The following is a 17,569-nucleotide window of genomic DNA, read 5'->3' on the forward strand; positions in this document are numbered from 1 at the left end:
AATACACTGCTTTACGTGGAGGGCCTTTCCCACGATCTGACCAAGCCTACTGGACAAACGGGGGAGGAATGGCAAAGTCCTCCCAACCCTCTCCAAATGAACACAATTGAGTCAGAGATGGGCTTTATAACAGAGAGCTGGAGGATCTTGAACTCTAAGAACTGCACAAAGGACAACAAAGATGGAAGAAGGACAGAAAGAAAATTAAAAAGTGCATCACCAAATACTTAAAATGCATGTTTTATGGGTCACTGACTCATGCAATTTTTTACGATTATTATTAAGGTTACTCCATGATAATTTTTTTAAGTTGAGGAGGTGTAACTCTACAGATTACAGAAAATTATGAACAATTAATGAATGATGCCATGTTTTACATTAATGCACTTTTATAGGTTTTATATATATATATATATATATATATATATATATATATATATATATATATCTGAATCTGCGTAATATGCCAACATCAGGTTATTTTTACTGCACTTTTATTTTATTCCTTATGCATGCTCTTCATCTTTATTCGGACACCATGCATGTTTGTAGAACCAGCTTCAGAAGGAGTGCTTTTCTTGTGAAAGAGACTGGTTAATTTGTAGTTGGTATTCAGTTCATTCATAAAAAACAGCTCTCAGACCCCCAAAGAAGGTGGAGAAGAGGAATTTCAGACCACTCCCCCACAGACAGAGCGGCGTCAGGACCGCCAGCGAATGAAACGAATACGATCAATAGCCCCAGCCACAAATTATTGCCCAAAGTACTACCAAGATCGATTACGTCCAACTTGAAACTTTTGTCAGAACATGGAGACGTCTGACTTGAATGTATACATATTGTGCAAAATGCACTTGCAATCTCCCCTTTTACAAAATTCAAGAATGGTTAAAAGCATTCCAATGCTAAAGAATTCATGAACATTATATATTATGTGTGTGTGTTTTATATATATATATATATATATATATATATATATATATATATATATATATATATATATATATATATATATATAAACTGTAATACATGGTTTATATACAAATACACACACACACAGACACACACACACACATATTAAAAAAAAAAAAAGGTTTTATATTGTTTATAATTAGTAATTTATTTTAAAGATGCAATACATTTCCACCATTAAAACTAATAATTGTGGTGGTAAATCACAAGAATGCAGGCCAAATCTGCAGAAACGTGAAGGAAACAAAGTGCTCACAGGGTGTAAAAAGCAGGAGCATGTGCATTTCAAAAGACATTCTTTGGGCTGGACACAGATTTCCTTTTTTTTCTCTCTCTCTTGGACAGAGGAGGGGAGCGCTCTGGGCAAATTGTGGGAGAACTCGTCCACCGCGGCACACTAAAAAGATTTGAGACCAACCACAGCCCCTTTGCCACCCGATGTCAATTTTAACTGTTTCACCCCCAAGACAGCCTCAAAGTGGCCCCAACATATGTGATACATTTATGAAAACTGGCTGCCAGGGGCCTACAGCCACACATCAGACACAAACTGTTAAAGCATTTTCCTCTTCACTTCAGTCTCAAAGCTGCATAAGTAGCGGTAAGAGAAGAAAATGAAACCCAAAATGATCAAATGCTCATGGGGCAGCTTATCAGATCTTGTGAAGAAGTCTCTGGCAATGAGATGAGCGAGATTTACTGTTTGTTATAAACGGACCTCAGACGTTTTCTTCACATGGTACATGGCTAGTCACATTTTCCTTTTGAAAAAAGTACTTTAATATGTCAAAATTCATTAAATACAGTTTTACTAATGGCTGAAAGCAGAATCAAATTAGCCAAAATATTTGATAATATTTAATAACATTATATACTATTAATATTTACTGTGTATGAGATAAAGTATATATTAATAACATAATATAACAATATAAGAAACATATTATACATTGTGTCTCTCTCTCTCTCTCTCTCTCTCTCTCTCTATATATATATATATATATATATATATATATATAAGAACTATGAATAAACTGTTTACTGTAAATGTATAACATCACACACACACACACACACACACACACACATATATATATATATATATATATATATATATATAACATTTCTCTCTCTTTCTCTCTCTGTTTAATACATTCAGAAGTAAACACACACATCGTATAAAAGGCCAACATGGCAGCCTAACTGGTCAATTAGGATTGGACTATCTTGGGTCAGTCTCCCTGTCGAGGGGTTAAAGGTGATGTTGGGCCATAAAGACAAATGATCAACCTGAGCTGCCTCTCTCATCTCCTCCCTTCTGAAGTGACATAGACATCTGTCCAGCTCCCAGGCCACCTGGGAGAGACAGAGAGGCAATGTGTGTGTGCAGGTTCACACAAACTCCCACCTCCCTGAACCTGAGTCCCCTGTGAATAGCAGGGTCCACTGGTCTATTCATAGTCTCCAGGCTCTCAGATTCCTAATGTAGTCAGATGGAAAGGAAAGGGTGGCCTGTCTATATGGAAATGGACCTCTGTGAACTCACGCTCTAGTTTGGGAAGCAGGTACAATGTGGCGTCACAGGTCAACAGAAGGTGCTGATCCAGGAGAACACTTGTGAGTCACCACTGTGTCAACAGGCTACATCTAGTTTACTGTGGGAATCACATGTAGCACTTGAGATGGCGGCTCAGTATAGATGCCCTGGTTAGAACAGTTTGAATAGTTGTCTTAAACTGCATGCTTTTCACAAGAAACATGTAAAACCAAAGTTTACCTAAATGGGATTGTTCACTCACAAAAATATTAACGTTTTCAAAATTAATTTATTCTAATTCCTTGTAATCAGCACAAATTCTGTTGTCACTGTAAGTAATTTTAGTTTTTTTATCCACCTATTTAGTTCAGTTGCTTCCTTAAAGTTTTAAGTATAGCCAACTTGGTTGTACAAACTGTCCTAAAAATCAAGCTGAATTTGCTCAACCTATTTGATGAATGTAAAAAACATAAGTTACCATGGCTTGCTGATCATATCATTTTTTACAGTGTGAAAACAATAACATTTATCGATACAGTGTATGAGATTAAAAGAAATTGGATTCATTGATGATAAATAAAACTGGTTATTGTGTATTTTAAACACATTCAGTTTATTAGTACTCTGTATATCATAGTACTCTGAACTTGAGGATCAGAGGAGTCGGTTTCATAAAGGAGTCATTTGGATTGGTTTTGTGAACTGAATCAAGTTTCTTCATTGAAATATTTCAACATGATGTGTTCCTCAATCAGATATTGAATTTATATGAATGTGATATGAACCACCGTACACTCTTAAAACGAAAGGTTCCAAACGGTTTGACGCTACAGAAAAAAAAACAAAAAAAAACATTTTGGGTTCCCAAATGAACTTTTCAGTTAACCGTTCTCAAAAAAATCTCTTTTTTTTTTCTTAGTGTGAAAAATATTAAACCTTTTTCTATAATGAAATATCTACTGTGCAATGTTGCACACCATGTTATGGATGATGGAACCATAAATGTGAATGAATAACTTTTATTTTTTGGGGAGTGTATGGCTCCAGAACATGTCAAATATAGCCCGTAATTCTTGCCAGTTTGAGCTGGAGTTCAAGGTGAACTATTCCTTTAACAAATGACTTGACATATTACCAGTTCAGGCAACAGGTGGAATCAGCCATACCACACTCCCACTGTTGCCGGGACCCGAGGGCCTGACCCAGACCACCTCTATTTACATGAGAAGTTGTGTTTGTGCACAAACATAGCATACAATAGACTGACCTGCACACAAAGGGCCACTCCAGCAGGTGAAAGAACCTCAGGTAAAGCTGATCTGTCATCAGTTAGACATCAGGCCATTAGTTAATCTTATCTACTGATAACTAGTATCTGCTACGCCTGTTAACATAACCAAAGTCATGCACAAATAAACCTAGCAAACATTTGAATCACGTTAGCAATCCAGAAATAGACCTTGTGAGCCCATTCAAAACAAATAAGATGGTACATATTGGAAACTCTTAAATTAAACAAGTACAAATCTTACCTTAATGTGGTTACTGGTTCAACTAATGATGATTGTCCTGTTATTAAGGAAAGTCAAGGAAAAATCTTTATATCAACTGACCAACATGTGTTGCCCTAAAAGCTTTAGTCTTGCCATATCTCTGCAAATGTAGTAGCATGATTTAATGGAGTGCCATAAAAATCGGCCTGATGTCTGATGGCCAAGAGAAGTTACACTGTGGCTCTTGACCCGGTGGAAAGGTCAGATGTGAATGCTGTATGTGAGACACTCTGCAGTAAAGCAGCCGTAAGGGAAGTGAAGTGCATGACATGCTTTGTCAATAAGACAATAAAAGTGGGGTGTTTGAGGACGTTCTATAGGGATGTATCACTAGAAACATCCTAAGTTGTTTTGGATGATGATGAGTGAACAATCTAGAAAAGAATATATATATATCTATATATATGGTATTAAGATATGGCAAGTCTAAACTATCAGTTATAAAAGGAAATGAAATGGTATATTAAAGATCAAACAGTGTGGAGAATGGTTGGATGAAAATATAATTAATAAAAACTAAATATATTTTCTTTTATTTAAAAATGTTTTCCTAATATTAAAAAAAAAAACATTTTTCATTGCACTCAATATTTTTTTTCTAAAATAGCAGTAAAGCATTACTTTCATTATTTTAACATTACAAAAAAAATTATTTTTTTTAAACAGTATTTTTCCTTTCATAAATCCTTCTTATTTTAATTTTAATTTTCAATTTAGTACTGTGACAAAGTCGTTTATGTATACACTAACCTCCTGAAACCCGAGAGATTGCCTGTTGTGCATTTTATAATTTTTCTTGCTATTTGGGATATGTAGGACCTAATAAGTATAATACCTAAAATTTGTTTTTGTACAGGAAGTAGTTTTCCCAGAAAAAGATGTCCTCATGTGAGGACAGTGGGTCTATCATGATGTGAAATGCTGCAAAGCAGTTTCATTCACTTTGCAAGCACAGATGCACATTGCATGTCATGCATCGCACACAGGATTTCCCAGTGCAGCCTTGTGCTCTGCATTCATGCATTTCATTTATAAAGTTATGTTATGTCCTCGGCAGAGGACATCGGGACTCAATTTCTAAAAAAAAAAAATGAAAAGACATGAATGAAAATGCATAGGCAAAAACAATATATTTTTTTAAATCACCAATAAATTTTTAATGTTCAAGATTTTTTTTTTTTTTTTACCAAACTTTGTATAAAGATGATTCTCAACTATGGTATAACAGAATAATTCAGTATAACATTTTTCTTTCTGCAAAATGTGTGTAAAATTACCATTAATGGGTTTCTCATTTTTTACAATGTATCTATAAATTAAATCTAATTTGCATATTAATGTGTTTTTGGGGCAACATGTAATGAAAAAAGAAGTGTAATAATGGGAGTAATAATTGACAAGATTTTCATAATAATATATAATATTTCATAGAATACTGAAATATAATTTATTTCTCTATTAATTTGTTATGTCTCCAAAAATGCGTAATAAACATGCTTTTAGTCCCGGTGTCCTCATGTGAGGACATGTATGAAATCAATGTCCTGTTTAGTAACAGAAAGTCATGTTTTGATTTAAAACCCCATAACATTTTCCTGAGATGTTGATTTTTGACACATAATTAAAAAAATTGACAGATTTAAATGATAACTACAAAATATTATCATATTTCCATAAGAGTATTTAAACTTAGTACACTAAATTAATTTCAGACATTTTGATGAACAAGGAGAGGGAGTGGTCATGTGAAACATCCAATCATTTGGTATCTCTGAAAAGCCCTGAATGTGCTCTGTACAGGACATCCATACCTAAAACTGTGGCATGAACAGTCTCAGAGAAATTCACAAAAATATAATGTCCTCATATGAGGCCTCAGGGTCTCAAGAGGCTAAGTAAACTCTTTCTTTGTGATTAAGAACTTCCATTGCCAGAAAAGCCCAGCATGTTGACTTCCTGTGATGGAGGAAAACCCACTGACCTTTGACCTCCATGCTGCCGGCCAGACTTTTACCTCCACATTTTGTTAAGGTCAAAGTGTAACCAACACAAAGGATGTACCTCCCAGGCTGAGATGAAGTGTGAAATCTTTGCTCACTGTTTTTTCTCCACCTTCCTTGCTCTCTCACAACTAGATTAACTAATTAGCTGACTAGTTAGAATGTGCACAATCCCAAGATTTTCACCAGCAACTAATGAGATGAACTCAAAAGCAGCAGACAGGGAACAATCCATTTCATGCTATTATGCTCATCAATATAAAAACAATAGTTCATCACCTACTATAAAATAATGAAATATAATGAAATAAAGGGGTCCTGCTCCAGTCAAGAAACAGACATGCTAACTTGAGCCTTCTCCAGTTTTCATAGACCTGGTTTCCATCAGAAGGTACAACCTGAGCTGTCTGTTCCCCTCAGTGCCATCTCTAAATGTGTGTGCTGCAGACGACAGCTGGCAGGCCAAAGGCTCCATCTGCCGGCACAGACGAGAGAAGTTGACAACTAACACTCTCCATTCATTCATTCACTAAAGAGGACGCCAGTTGAACACATTCCACTAAAAGCCTCCGGCTCTGCTAAAATCTATCCTGATGCTTAATCAATCAGTGCACCTCACTGTCAAGAGAGACACACGGCAGTAACTGCTTCGTCTCTGAGACATGTGCAGATTTACACCACACTTTATTACATCTAGAAGCTTTTCTCAAGAAAATGGGAAATGTACGACCTAGGGGTTCAAATGTCTGAGACCAAAGTTTTACTTTATTACTTATTTATAGCATTTTTCCCCATTAAATAATAAATAAATAACAGTTTTTTTTAACTGTGAAGTCTAAATTGATGCTGCTGTTGGACTTTACATATAAAAAGTTTAGAGGCTTGAATGCGAACTATTGGAAACTGAAGTGGTTGAGAGTGACCGTTACCGATGGTTGTAAATCAGTGAGTGCATTTCTCTGTTCAACTGTTTATTTTACTTCCACACAGTTGTTGTAGAAGAAATTCCTTTTCTCCACACGCTCTTCCGTCATATGGCGACAGCAATCCCAACCATGTTCTACAGGGGGTTTTGCCAAGCGGAGACACATGTCAAGTTTATGAATAGACCAACTTTTGGTCAGTACAGAATCTCTGTTCTTCTGTTGGCTGAACACAGTCGAACAGGGTGCAGCAAACCACAACTTTGTGAGTTTTTCCTCAGAGTTAAATGTTTTTCCAGCAGAGGAAATATTTTCGGAGACACGACGTCCCCGTCACACACACACACACACACCTATTGGTATACAAATGCAAAAAAACATACACACACAACATACATTTAGACACAGTCTCAGTGTAGCCCTGGTAAATTCAGCTCTGCTTTTCAATATTAACTCGTTTTCATTAACAAATTAATGGAATGCTGGCCTCTGAAACAGGAAGTCTTCAAAAGAGAGCTAATGGCTCACTGCAAATTCCTGATTTCCCCCAAAAAACTGCTCAAGTGCGGCTGACACTATGAACCTCAATACCACTGAGCAGAACACGCCTGGCCAAGCTTTTGTATAATCATTATACATGCAGTTTTGTGACCTGCGTTAACTGAGACCCAGAACTAATTTATCACAGCACAAACCAATTAGTTAACTGAATATTCAGATTCAGTACTACTTAAGCCGAACTTCTGCCATTAAATGTTGATTACCACTAAAAAAAGAAAGGAAAAAAAAAGACTTGTCCTTCATTTTCAGTGCCACTCTGAGGCAATTACAGTGGAAGTGAAGGATTTTTCTCAATAGTTTTTTTGAGAATTTAAAAGCTTGTTATTTTATAAAAGTAACCAAGTTAATTAATCTGGTCAAATGTGTGTATAACGTGAGCTTTAAAGCTGTATAATTAATACGTTTTAGGAATTTTAGGCTCTGCTGCTTTATACTGTCATGGAAACAAAGTTGTAATATTGGATATAACTAAAAAGGTTACTAAATGATTTAATCATACTAAAATCATGTTTACATGTAAAAGCATGTCATTTGTGTGTCTATATTATTGAAACAGTGATGGATTGGCACTATTCACGTCCAACGTAAATGCTTCAGTGAAACCCACATTTTGTCTCTTTAATATATTTTTTAAATAAATAAATATATTGAAGATTATTGCATTGTGGGATAGATAAATAACTTTCATGACATATATAACTTTTTTTTTTTTTTGCCACAAATAATGTCAATTGAGCTGAACTTGTAATGAAACTGCATATTCAAATAAATGAACTATAATAAGTGTTTTAAAGCATTTAATAATTATCATAAACCCAGAAAATAGTATTGAGTCATATGAAATATATGTATTCTGTAATGCATTCTTACTTTAGCTAAACTCTTTACCTACATTTGTATGTACCATAAATTCTTCATTAGTCCATTCAGACCTAAGTGTCTATTTCCTTTACGTCTCTTGATTTGCATTTTCCATGACGATGAGGGTTTCATGGCTCATTGACTTGAGTTATTGATCAGTTTCTTTTGAAGTAAATCAGTATTCAGTCATGCGAGATAAGGACACACACTTAAGCTAATGCTACAAACATTTCTCAAGCATTTCCCCATCACCTGTACTTTGGTTGGGTGCCTGGAGCAAAGGTCAGTCCCGGTGACCTTTGTTTAGTTTTAGGGCTGGGGGAGGGGCTGATTGGTGGGTCCTGTTGCATCAGGAATGTTTGGAATGTAAGATGAGAAGTCAGGGAGGAGACACTAAACGTCAATGTTCTCACTATCTCCAAAACATACAAAATTAGCAAGAAAGTCCTTGCTATATTGCTTATAAATGGAAATGAAATAAAAATATAAAAAAATCATAAATTACATGGAAAAATGACATTAACTAAAATATATACATATAATATACATCAATAAATTACAATTCTAAAATGACATATATTCTTAAACATTAGCAATCTGCAAATACCTGTGAGGAATAATAAAAGAAAAATCATATAAGAGATCTCTTCAATATCTCAGATGGTTCTCCTAGAAATAAATAAGAATTAAATGAGAGCAAATGGAGAATTTTGCTTAATATTCTGCTCAAAAGCTAAAACAATCTCTCAAACTGTGCTTAATTTCCATCAATGATTTTGCTGCTCTATAAGAGCTCGGGCGTAGACGTTATGGAATGGTGCATTGTGGGTAACGGCGGCCATTTTAGAGGCATCGCAAAGCAGGTTTGTAATAAGATAATAGCCGGTCTCCAGAAAAAGTTATAGAACGTGACAAAAAAAGTTGCCTATACCTATACGGACAAACTTAATAATGAAGCCAAACAACGCTACTTAAAAAAAAAAAAGAGGTTGTAGGCGGAATCGATCCCTAAGAACACATGAAAGTTTACCAAGCCTCAGTTTCCCTAATAATTTCTCCTACCGGGTCTGTGGAGAGAGCGCTTACACCTCCGATCAATTAAAAAATTTAAAGTCACTGGAGGCTCACCTGCAGATCACAAATGGATCTGCAAATTAAACATGGAGAAAACAATCGTTCTCACTAAGGAAATGTTAACATTAACCAAGCATCAGTGGTGACACACACACACACACACACATTTCTCAGATTCTCCGAGCTGTGAAGCTTGTCACACTTCAGTAGTAATTACTCACCTATCATACTTGCAAAAATCCACTGTTTTCATCCGGTAGTTCTGTAATCCGGTATAATATTGACGAACATTCACCTCAGACACAACCCACCATTCACCAAAACAAGACGCTTAACTTCCTATTTTGGAGTTCGTTCCAGTTTTTATATTTTTATTTTTTAAACAAGTTGTTCAAATTTTTTAAATACAGTCAGCACAAAAATATCAAAAAGCAAATTAAGTTCAGGATTGGGTCAAAAGAAAATGTTTAAACAAAAAATACAGACATTAAACTGACTCCCTTACTGGCCAAAAACTAGAGAAAGCGTAATGTGTCTGTGTCTGAGTTTGTGTGTGTGTATGTGAGAGAGAGAGAGAGAGACCATACACAACATGTCTCACCATAACTATGTATTATAATATTATCGAAGGTGATGGTTTCCCTCCGTACAGCGGCGACCCAAGCCATCTGACGCCTCTTGGTGATTTCAGACACCTTGTGTTTTTTTTCCAAGTAGGAAAATGTTGAAAACTAATATGATTCACGAGGCGTTTGCCCTGTCGATCATGAAACCGATTACAGCAGTTCACAATACAGCAATACTGAACCATTTTCCAAAAAATAATCAAAATCAATGACCAAATGACCAACGTTACCTAATGCCTACTATACAGTACATCTACTTCTGTACCACGATTCCCACAATGCATTGCGACGTGACGCAATGATCCCGACATCTATACTTACTAGCGCTGCACAATTAATACAATTTCTATGTTACACGTTTCATAACCATTAAAAAAAAAAAAAAAAAACTCCACAAGTCTTACATTATCCTGCATGCTTAAGATGTGTTTTATTCTTCTACAGGTTATGTAGTCTATTTTCATATAAAAATGCATGGAGTTGCAAACAATGGTAGAAATCTATTCAAGACCTCATTCAATGCTGTGATCAAATTGTGATTCTTGTAATTAACAATTGAAAATTTCAAGGAAATAACCGACAGTTATGAATTTTGTCATAATTGTACAGCCCTAAAATACTTATCATTCTTATCATCATCACTTATCAGTTCTGTCGTTCTTGAACATTAATATCAATAGCACCACTGCCAATAAAATGTCATTATATTGAAGAAACTGATTCCAAACCAATACAGCAGAAAAAAAGAAGCATTTATATGGAACTAGCAGTACAATTTTAACACGGCTGGGGAGTCTTCTGGTTTATGTTTACATATTGAACCTGTAGAGAGAAAAGTTTTGGGGCTTTGTTGATTGGAGCAAATGCTAACAGCTGCCAAATCTCACTACTCAAATAGGCAACCTGAAGTATTTGCCAAATGCCCATTTACCATTAGTCAAGCAAACAGAGGTAGTAAAAAAACACTGGATCGCCATGAAACACCTGCCAAAGCCAACAGAAGAACATCTGATTAAAGCAAAGTTAGTTTAACTCAGAAGGTGCCAAGTCAAGCTAAGGTTTATTCTTGTGCAGTTGCATTTCTAATTCAAACTCCCCATAGGTCGTACCTCTATAAGAAGAAATATTATAACAGCATTAATTAACAATGGTATTTAGCAAGATTTTCATTCTGATCAGGAGAAAACTGAAGTACTTCATAAAATACGATTCCAGAGATTCACTGTGTGCATAAACAAATGTTATTAGGCAATTGATACAATTAAGAAAATGTACACACAATATGTATATCTTGTACGTATATTTTTCTTGACGTGAATTATGTAAATAAATGCCGTCTCAGTGTTTTCTGTCTTGGCAAACTCTGGCAGCGTCTGAGCGCGTGAGCACTGCTCACAAGGACCCTGAAAGAATTCACTTTCTCTGGGCTGCTCCAAGATTTGTTTTGAAAAGAAGCCAGGGGAAAGTATGGAAGGCTAAGTAGAAGCAACTGAGCAGCGGTGACATCCTAAAGATTTGGCGTTCACTCAGTGCTCCCCGCTGCCTAGAGAGCCAGAGGCAAGTTTACTTTGGAGAGGAAGAGGAAAAAAAAGAGTGAGTAAAAAGCGTGAATGAGAAAAAAAAATGTTTTGTGAGCTTTTTTTTTAGGATTTTGTGAACTGATAAGTGTTTACATGGTGCTCCTTAGCAACTGAATGTGGTATGTGTGCCAGGACCTGTGTTTGATTTAACAGTTTTCTGTTTTAGTCATAGGCTTTGTCTTTTTACAACAATGTATTTTAAATTTAGATTATATTATGTCATGTTATATGCATTCATTTTAGTCATGATGTTTATATACGTTTAAAAATAGCCTATATGAATATTTGGTTAATTTAAAGATGCATAAACATGCACAGCAAGTTACATACCAAGCAACAAGCATAGAGAACAAAACAAAGCTTGATCCTTTGGCTTCTTTTAAATCTATTTTTGTTGCTGTAGAAAGAATAAATGAAATAACCAGTCAAATTTGGTTGGAAACCAGAAGAGCCTGCACCCAAATCACGTCATATTGCATGTTATATGGCTTAAACAAGTAAAAATTTAGTTGTTTGAAATTTCATGGACGTAATCCAAAGCACTGGAATACGATTTTAAACCCATCATGGTCACCCCACCTTGCATCTTAAGAAGAAATTGCTTGGTTGAAGGCATGGATTTACATTTTCAATTCAGAGTTTAAATCAAAGAGCAGTTGTTCCGAGCAGCTTAATTCTCCAGAAGATTTTCCACGTTTCTGGGCAGCAGCACGGAGGGAAATTCCCATGGCTTCCTCTGCAGTTTGGCTAAGTTGTTCCAGTACAGAACCATTTTATTCTCAGGTATGCAAATCGTGAGTGCTTTGTAACCATTCTATATTTAACTCCGGGATCAAAGATACTGCCTTTCCTCCCATGGGCTACGGGAGAAAGGGGGCCAGCTAAGAACCTTAATCTTGTCTTTTCCTCCAGATGCAAGTCCTGCACAGGCTAAAACTACAAAGGCACAAATGCCCTCTGTCAGTTTTATGGTGTCAGCTCTTGAATATGCTCTTATAAAAGCTCATTTTCGCTTGACGGCATGAACCACAGAACTTGGCAAAGAAACAAGAGGCCCAGTGGCCACAATTTCACTCCACTTTCTCCTCGACATAATTGATCCCAGAACCTTTGGATGCCATACTGAACTTCCTTTCTCATAAACACACACCTCTGCCTATTAATTAATCATACGGCTAACATGTTGCATACATCCTCTACTTAAAGAATAAATGACCTTTAACCACATTTCCCTGTGTCGATATGATAGGGCTCAGTTCCGAATTCAGATTCATTATTAAACCTCACTCTCCTACACTACATAATCGGCTAGGTCTAAAATCCTTAAGATTTGCTTTACAACAGCGAGCCCAGTCCCAAGCTTGTCCGTAAAAGTTATGCTTCTGCATTCATCACCTATTAAAGCTCTCCCAAAGCATCTGCTCAACCCTCGGACAGCTGCAGGGTCATGCACAGGACACAGGGTTCATCAGGATGTGTGCTCGAGATGCAAACTCAGGCAGTCAAAACAACCTGGCAGATTCAAAACAAACAGGGATAGAAATGAGGTTTTCCCGGCTCGAGAGATGCCGGACTTGACTCTTCATTCCAATGCACCAGCTGCAGATGGACACACACATCCCCAATAACAGCACGTACTCCTAAACCAGACACAGCGGTCGGGGTGAGCCTCATCCCTTTGACACAGAGCTGCTTTTTAATTCCCTGTCCTGTGAAAAGAATGTCCTACCGAGGCTGGAAATGAACTATTTGAATAGCATAGATCACCGTCGGACACTTCCTGATAGTAATGCTAGGAATATCAAGGCGGCTGGATCCTGGGGTTTATTTATGTTCAGCATGCTGGCGAGGTGGTGTGGTGATTGCCTGGTGGCATTCCAAAGCTCTGATGTCTCACAACTCCAGTTCAGCAAAAGCAGTGCAAGACGACAGTAGAGGGAAAGACAACCTGCACAATGTTCCCAAACAACGTAAAAGATAAACCATTAAGTTTAGTTTCAAAATGAGTGCCAATTTGTTTTTGGCTTGGTGCAAATGTCTTTTTTTTTCAAATGATTTTTTTTGTGATTGGTACAACCTAGGGCAAAATATATCTGAGTGCATTTGGAACCAATCAGACGAAAGGCGCACTTCGAACAAGCAGGGCCTGGTAGATGCTGAGTGTTGCCTTCAAGCTCGAGACCCCATACCCTCGGCCCTTCATGTGGTTTCTGTCAAATTGCATCATTTGGAATGAGGCCACAGGCAGACTCTGTCCCTCTGCCCCCACACTGCTCATTGAAAAAAGGAAATACTTGGCAGAAGTTAACAGAGCTGAAATGAGATCATTGACTTTTCTCCAGGAAAGGAGTCACAACACATCCATCAGACAAATCCCTGATAGAGCTGGCAGAGCTACACTACTCCACAAGTTATTTTTTGACTCTCACTTTAGTCCTTTGTCTTCCCTTTCTTCTTGGCTTCTACAACTGACCTGATTCTGACATCCGAATCATCCCAAATGCAGGGGAAAGGTGATTCTGACTTGAACAAGTCTGTGAGAGCTTGGGATGAAGCAATTCTTTCAGGACAATCAGGAAGTGCCTTCAAGAATCTATGATAAAGTTAAAGCCTCCAAAGGCATCTCCTAATTCACTCTTGGTCCTTGAGGTGTGTCCAACTTAGGTAAAGGAATGGTGAATTTCAAAGGGCAAACATTTGTATCAAATTGATTCTGGACTTTGGAGATAGTTCAACCAAAAATGAAAATTCTGTAATGAATGTATGATTGGTAAAGGGGCTTAATTTAGTATCAAATTACTTTTTAAAGGGTTAGTTTGCCCAAAAATGAAAATTATGTCATTAATAACTCTTATGCTGTTCCAAACATGTAAGACCTCCTTTTATCTTCGGAACAGAGTTTAAGATATTTTAGATTTAGTCCGAGAGCTCTCAGTCCCTCCATTGAAGCTGTGTGTACGGTACACTGTCCATGTCCAGAAAGGTAAGAAAAACATCATCAAAGTAGTCCATGTGACATCAGAGGGTCCGTTGGAATTTTTTGAAGCATCGAAAATACATTTTGGTCCAAAAATAGCAAAAACGACAACTTTATTCAGCATTGTCTTCTCTTCCGTGTCTGTTGTGAGAAAGAGTTCAAATCAAAGCAGTCTGGATATCCCGTTCGTGAACGAATCATTCAGTTCACCAAATTGAACTGAATAGTTTTAAACGGTTCGCATCTCTAATACGCATTAATCCTCAAATGACTTAAGCTGTTAACTTTTTTAATGTGGCTGACACTCCCTCTGAGTTCAAACAAACCAATATCCCGGAGTAATGCATGCACTCAAACAGTACATTGACTGAACTGCTGTGAAGATGAACACAGAGCCGAGCCAGATAATGAACAATAGACTGACTCGTTCACGAGTGAAGAACCGGTTGCATCGGTGTTCGGATCACCAGTAGTTCTTTCGGACAGTTCGATTCAATAAACCGGTTGAAGAAAACGGTTCACCAGTTCTTTTGCGCTCGACGTAATGGCGTCATTGGCGATGATTGCCCTTGATTCAAGCCTTCGGTTTACCTGCGCCCATAACACTAGCACAGAATCAGTTCAGAATCAATCACCAAAAGAATCAGTTCAGACGCTCTGTGTGTCGGTCTGCTTCACGCTGAATCACACATGCGCAGTATCATCGGCTCCTCGGTTCACGAATCAGATGCGTCCGACAGAAACGGTTCTTGACTCGTGAACGAGTCAATGTTTTGTTCGTTATCTGGCTCGGCTCGGTGTTCATCTTCAGTTCTCTCTTCACAGCAGTTCAGTCAATGTACTGTTTGAGTACATGAATTACTCCGGGATATTGGTTTGTTTGAACTCAGAGGGAGTGTCAGCCACATTAAAAAAGTTAACAGCTTAAGTCATTTGTGGATTAATGCGTATTAGAGATGCGAACCGTTTAAAACGATTCAGTTCGATTTGGTGAACTGAATGATTCGTTCGCGAACCGGATATCCAGACTGCTTTGATTTGAACTCTTTCTCACACAGACACAGAAGAGAAGACAATGCTGAATAAAGTCGTCGTTTTTGCTATTTTTGGACCAAAATGTATTTTCAATGCTTTAAAAAATTCCAACGGACCCTCTGATGTCACATGGACTACTTTGATGATGTTTTTCTTACCTTTCTGGACATGGACAGTATACCGTACACACAGCTTCAATGGAGGGACTGAGAGCTCTCGGACTAAATCTAAAATATCTTAAACTGTGTTCCGAAGATAAAAGGAGGTCTTACATGTTTGGAACAGCATAATGGTGAGTTATTAATGACATAATTTTCATTTTTGGGCGAACTAACCCTTTAAGACCTCCACAGATTGAAGGAAGGAAATAAGGAGAAAACTAACACTAATAATTCATAAACCCTGGGAAATTCAAGGTTTCCTGCGCCTGCAACAAAGCTGCGGTCTTAAACAAGCAAGCATTTTCGGGGGAACACAGAGGCAGGTCTGTGCAAAGCCCCTGTAATCCCTCAAAGTCAGCACAGAGCTACAGTTAATGGCAGGCTATGAAGCAGGAAAGAAGGGGGCTTGAACACATGTACCCAAAGAAACCGTGAATGAGTGTGTTCAGTCTACATGGAGAGTCTAGTGTTTGTCCCAGGGTTCGAGGGAGGTGTTTATGTGTTGGATGTGGATCATGGATAGTGTGTTTGGGTTGCACAGGGATCTTTTGTTTGCTTTAGTGCTTTCATAAAGCAAACTAATGGGGCCAGTGGGACAAGATATAGTATGGCTTGCTTGGGGTGACACTTCAGTGGCAGTAAGTGAGGCAGACCGTCTGAACATGAAAACAGACTAACGGACAAGCTTTACCTATTCTGTGCATTAAAGCATTAATAGCTGGGCCAGAGACAAGACGTGACTCATTTCAACAGGATGTTTTGTATTCCAGCTACAAAAGAAAGGCTAGTCACGCTACCTACTAAGAGTGTCCTGCATGTTCATTTTAGCTCCATAAATGACTAAATTGTTTGACTTCCGGGTGGGAGATAATATATGGGGTTGAAAGCTGGTTTGAGATACTCCAGCTGCCAGTCCCCCCCCAAATCCTCCATCTTTTGTCGAAAGTCCCCAACCCCCACACGCGTCCCTCAGTCTAAACACACCTGACTTGTAAATATTCTTTATTGCATTGGTAACATAAACGCTCTCAGCGACAGGCCCGTTGGACAAATTTTTCCCACACTCTCAGAGTAAGGCCAAGCCCTCTGTTCTCTAAACAACAGCACTCCAAAGAGGATGGCGAGGCTGACTTAACCTCTCCTGACCTGAAGGACTTTCAGCAGCTCACCAAGCACACCTCTGCAGTTAACCCAAAGAGGACACACAGGGTGTCTACATGATAAGCAAAAAGTTCAAGAAATAGTAAATTAGCTAGACATGCAAATTGTAAAATAACTTGACAATCTCTATTAAATTTGCATTAAAATTTACTTCCTCTCATTTTGTTTTAAACTCATAGAACTTTCTCCCATGGGAGGCAAAAGGAGAAATTTTGTAGATTTTCCAGATGTCCAAGCAGCTCTTTTGCATACAAAGCACTTTATTTAGACATTCTGCTTTGAACATTCTACTAATTATAGTTCTACTGTTAGTAGACCATCAAAATAAAGTGCTAGCATATCTTAAGCAGACAGTATACTAATACTCTAATGAGTGGTAGCTGATATGTAGTTGCAATGTTACTTATAATCAGCACAATGTCTATAGTGACTATCAAAATAAAGTAATACCTAATCAAAACATTGACCAGGGGCTGTCAAGCTTGAAGGACAAAGCAAGGCACCATACACACAAATAGCACACTATATTAATGTCTTCTGAAGGTATA

The sequence above is a fragment of the Carassius auratus genome, unplaced genomic scaffold (assembly GCF_003368295.1).
Source record: "Carassius auratus strain Wakin unplaced genomic scaffold, ASM336829v1 scaf_tig00024766, whole genome shotgun sequence".
Classification (NCBI taxonomy): domain Eukaryota; kingdom Metazoa; phylum Chordata; class Actinopteri; order Cypriniformes; family Cyprinidae; genus Carassius; species Carassius auratus.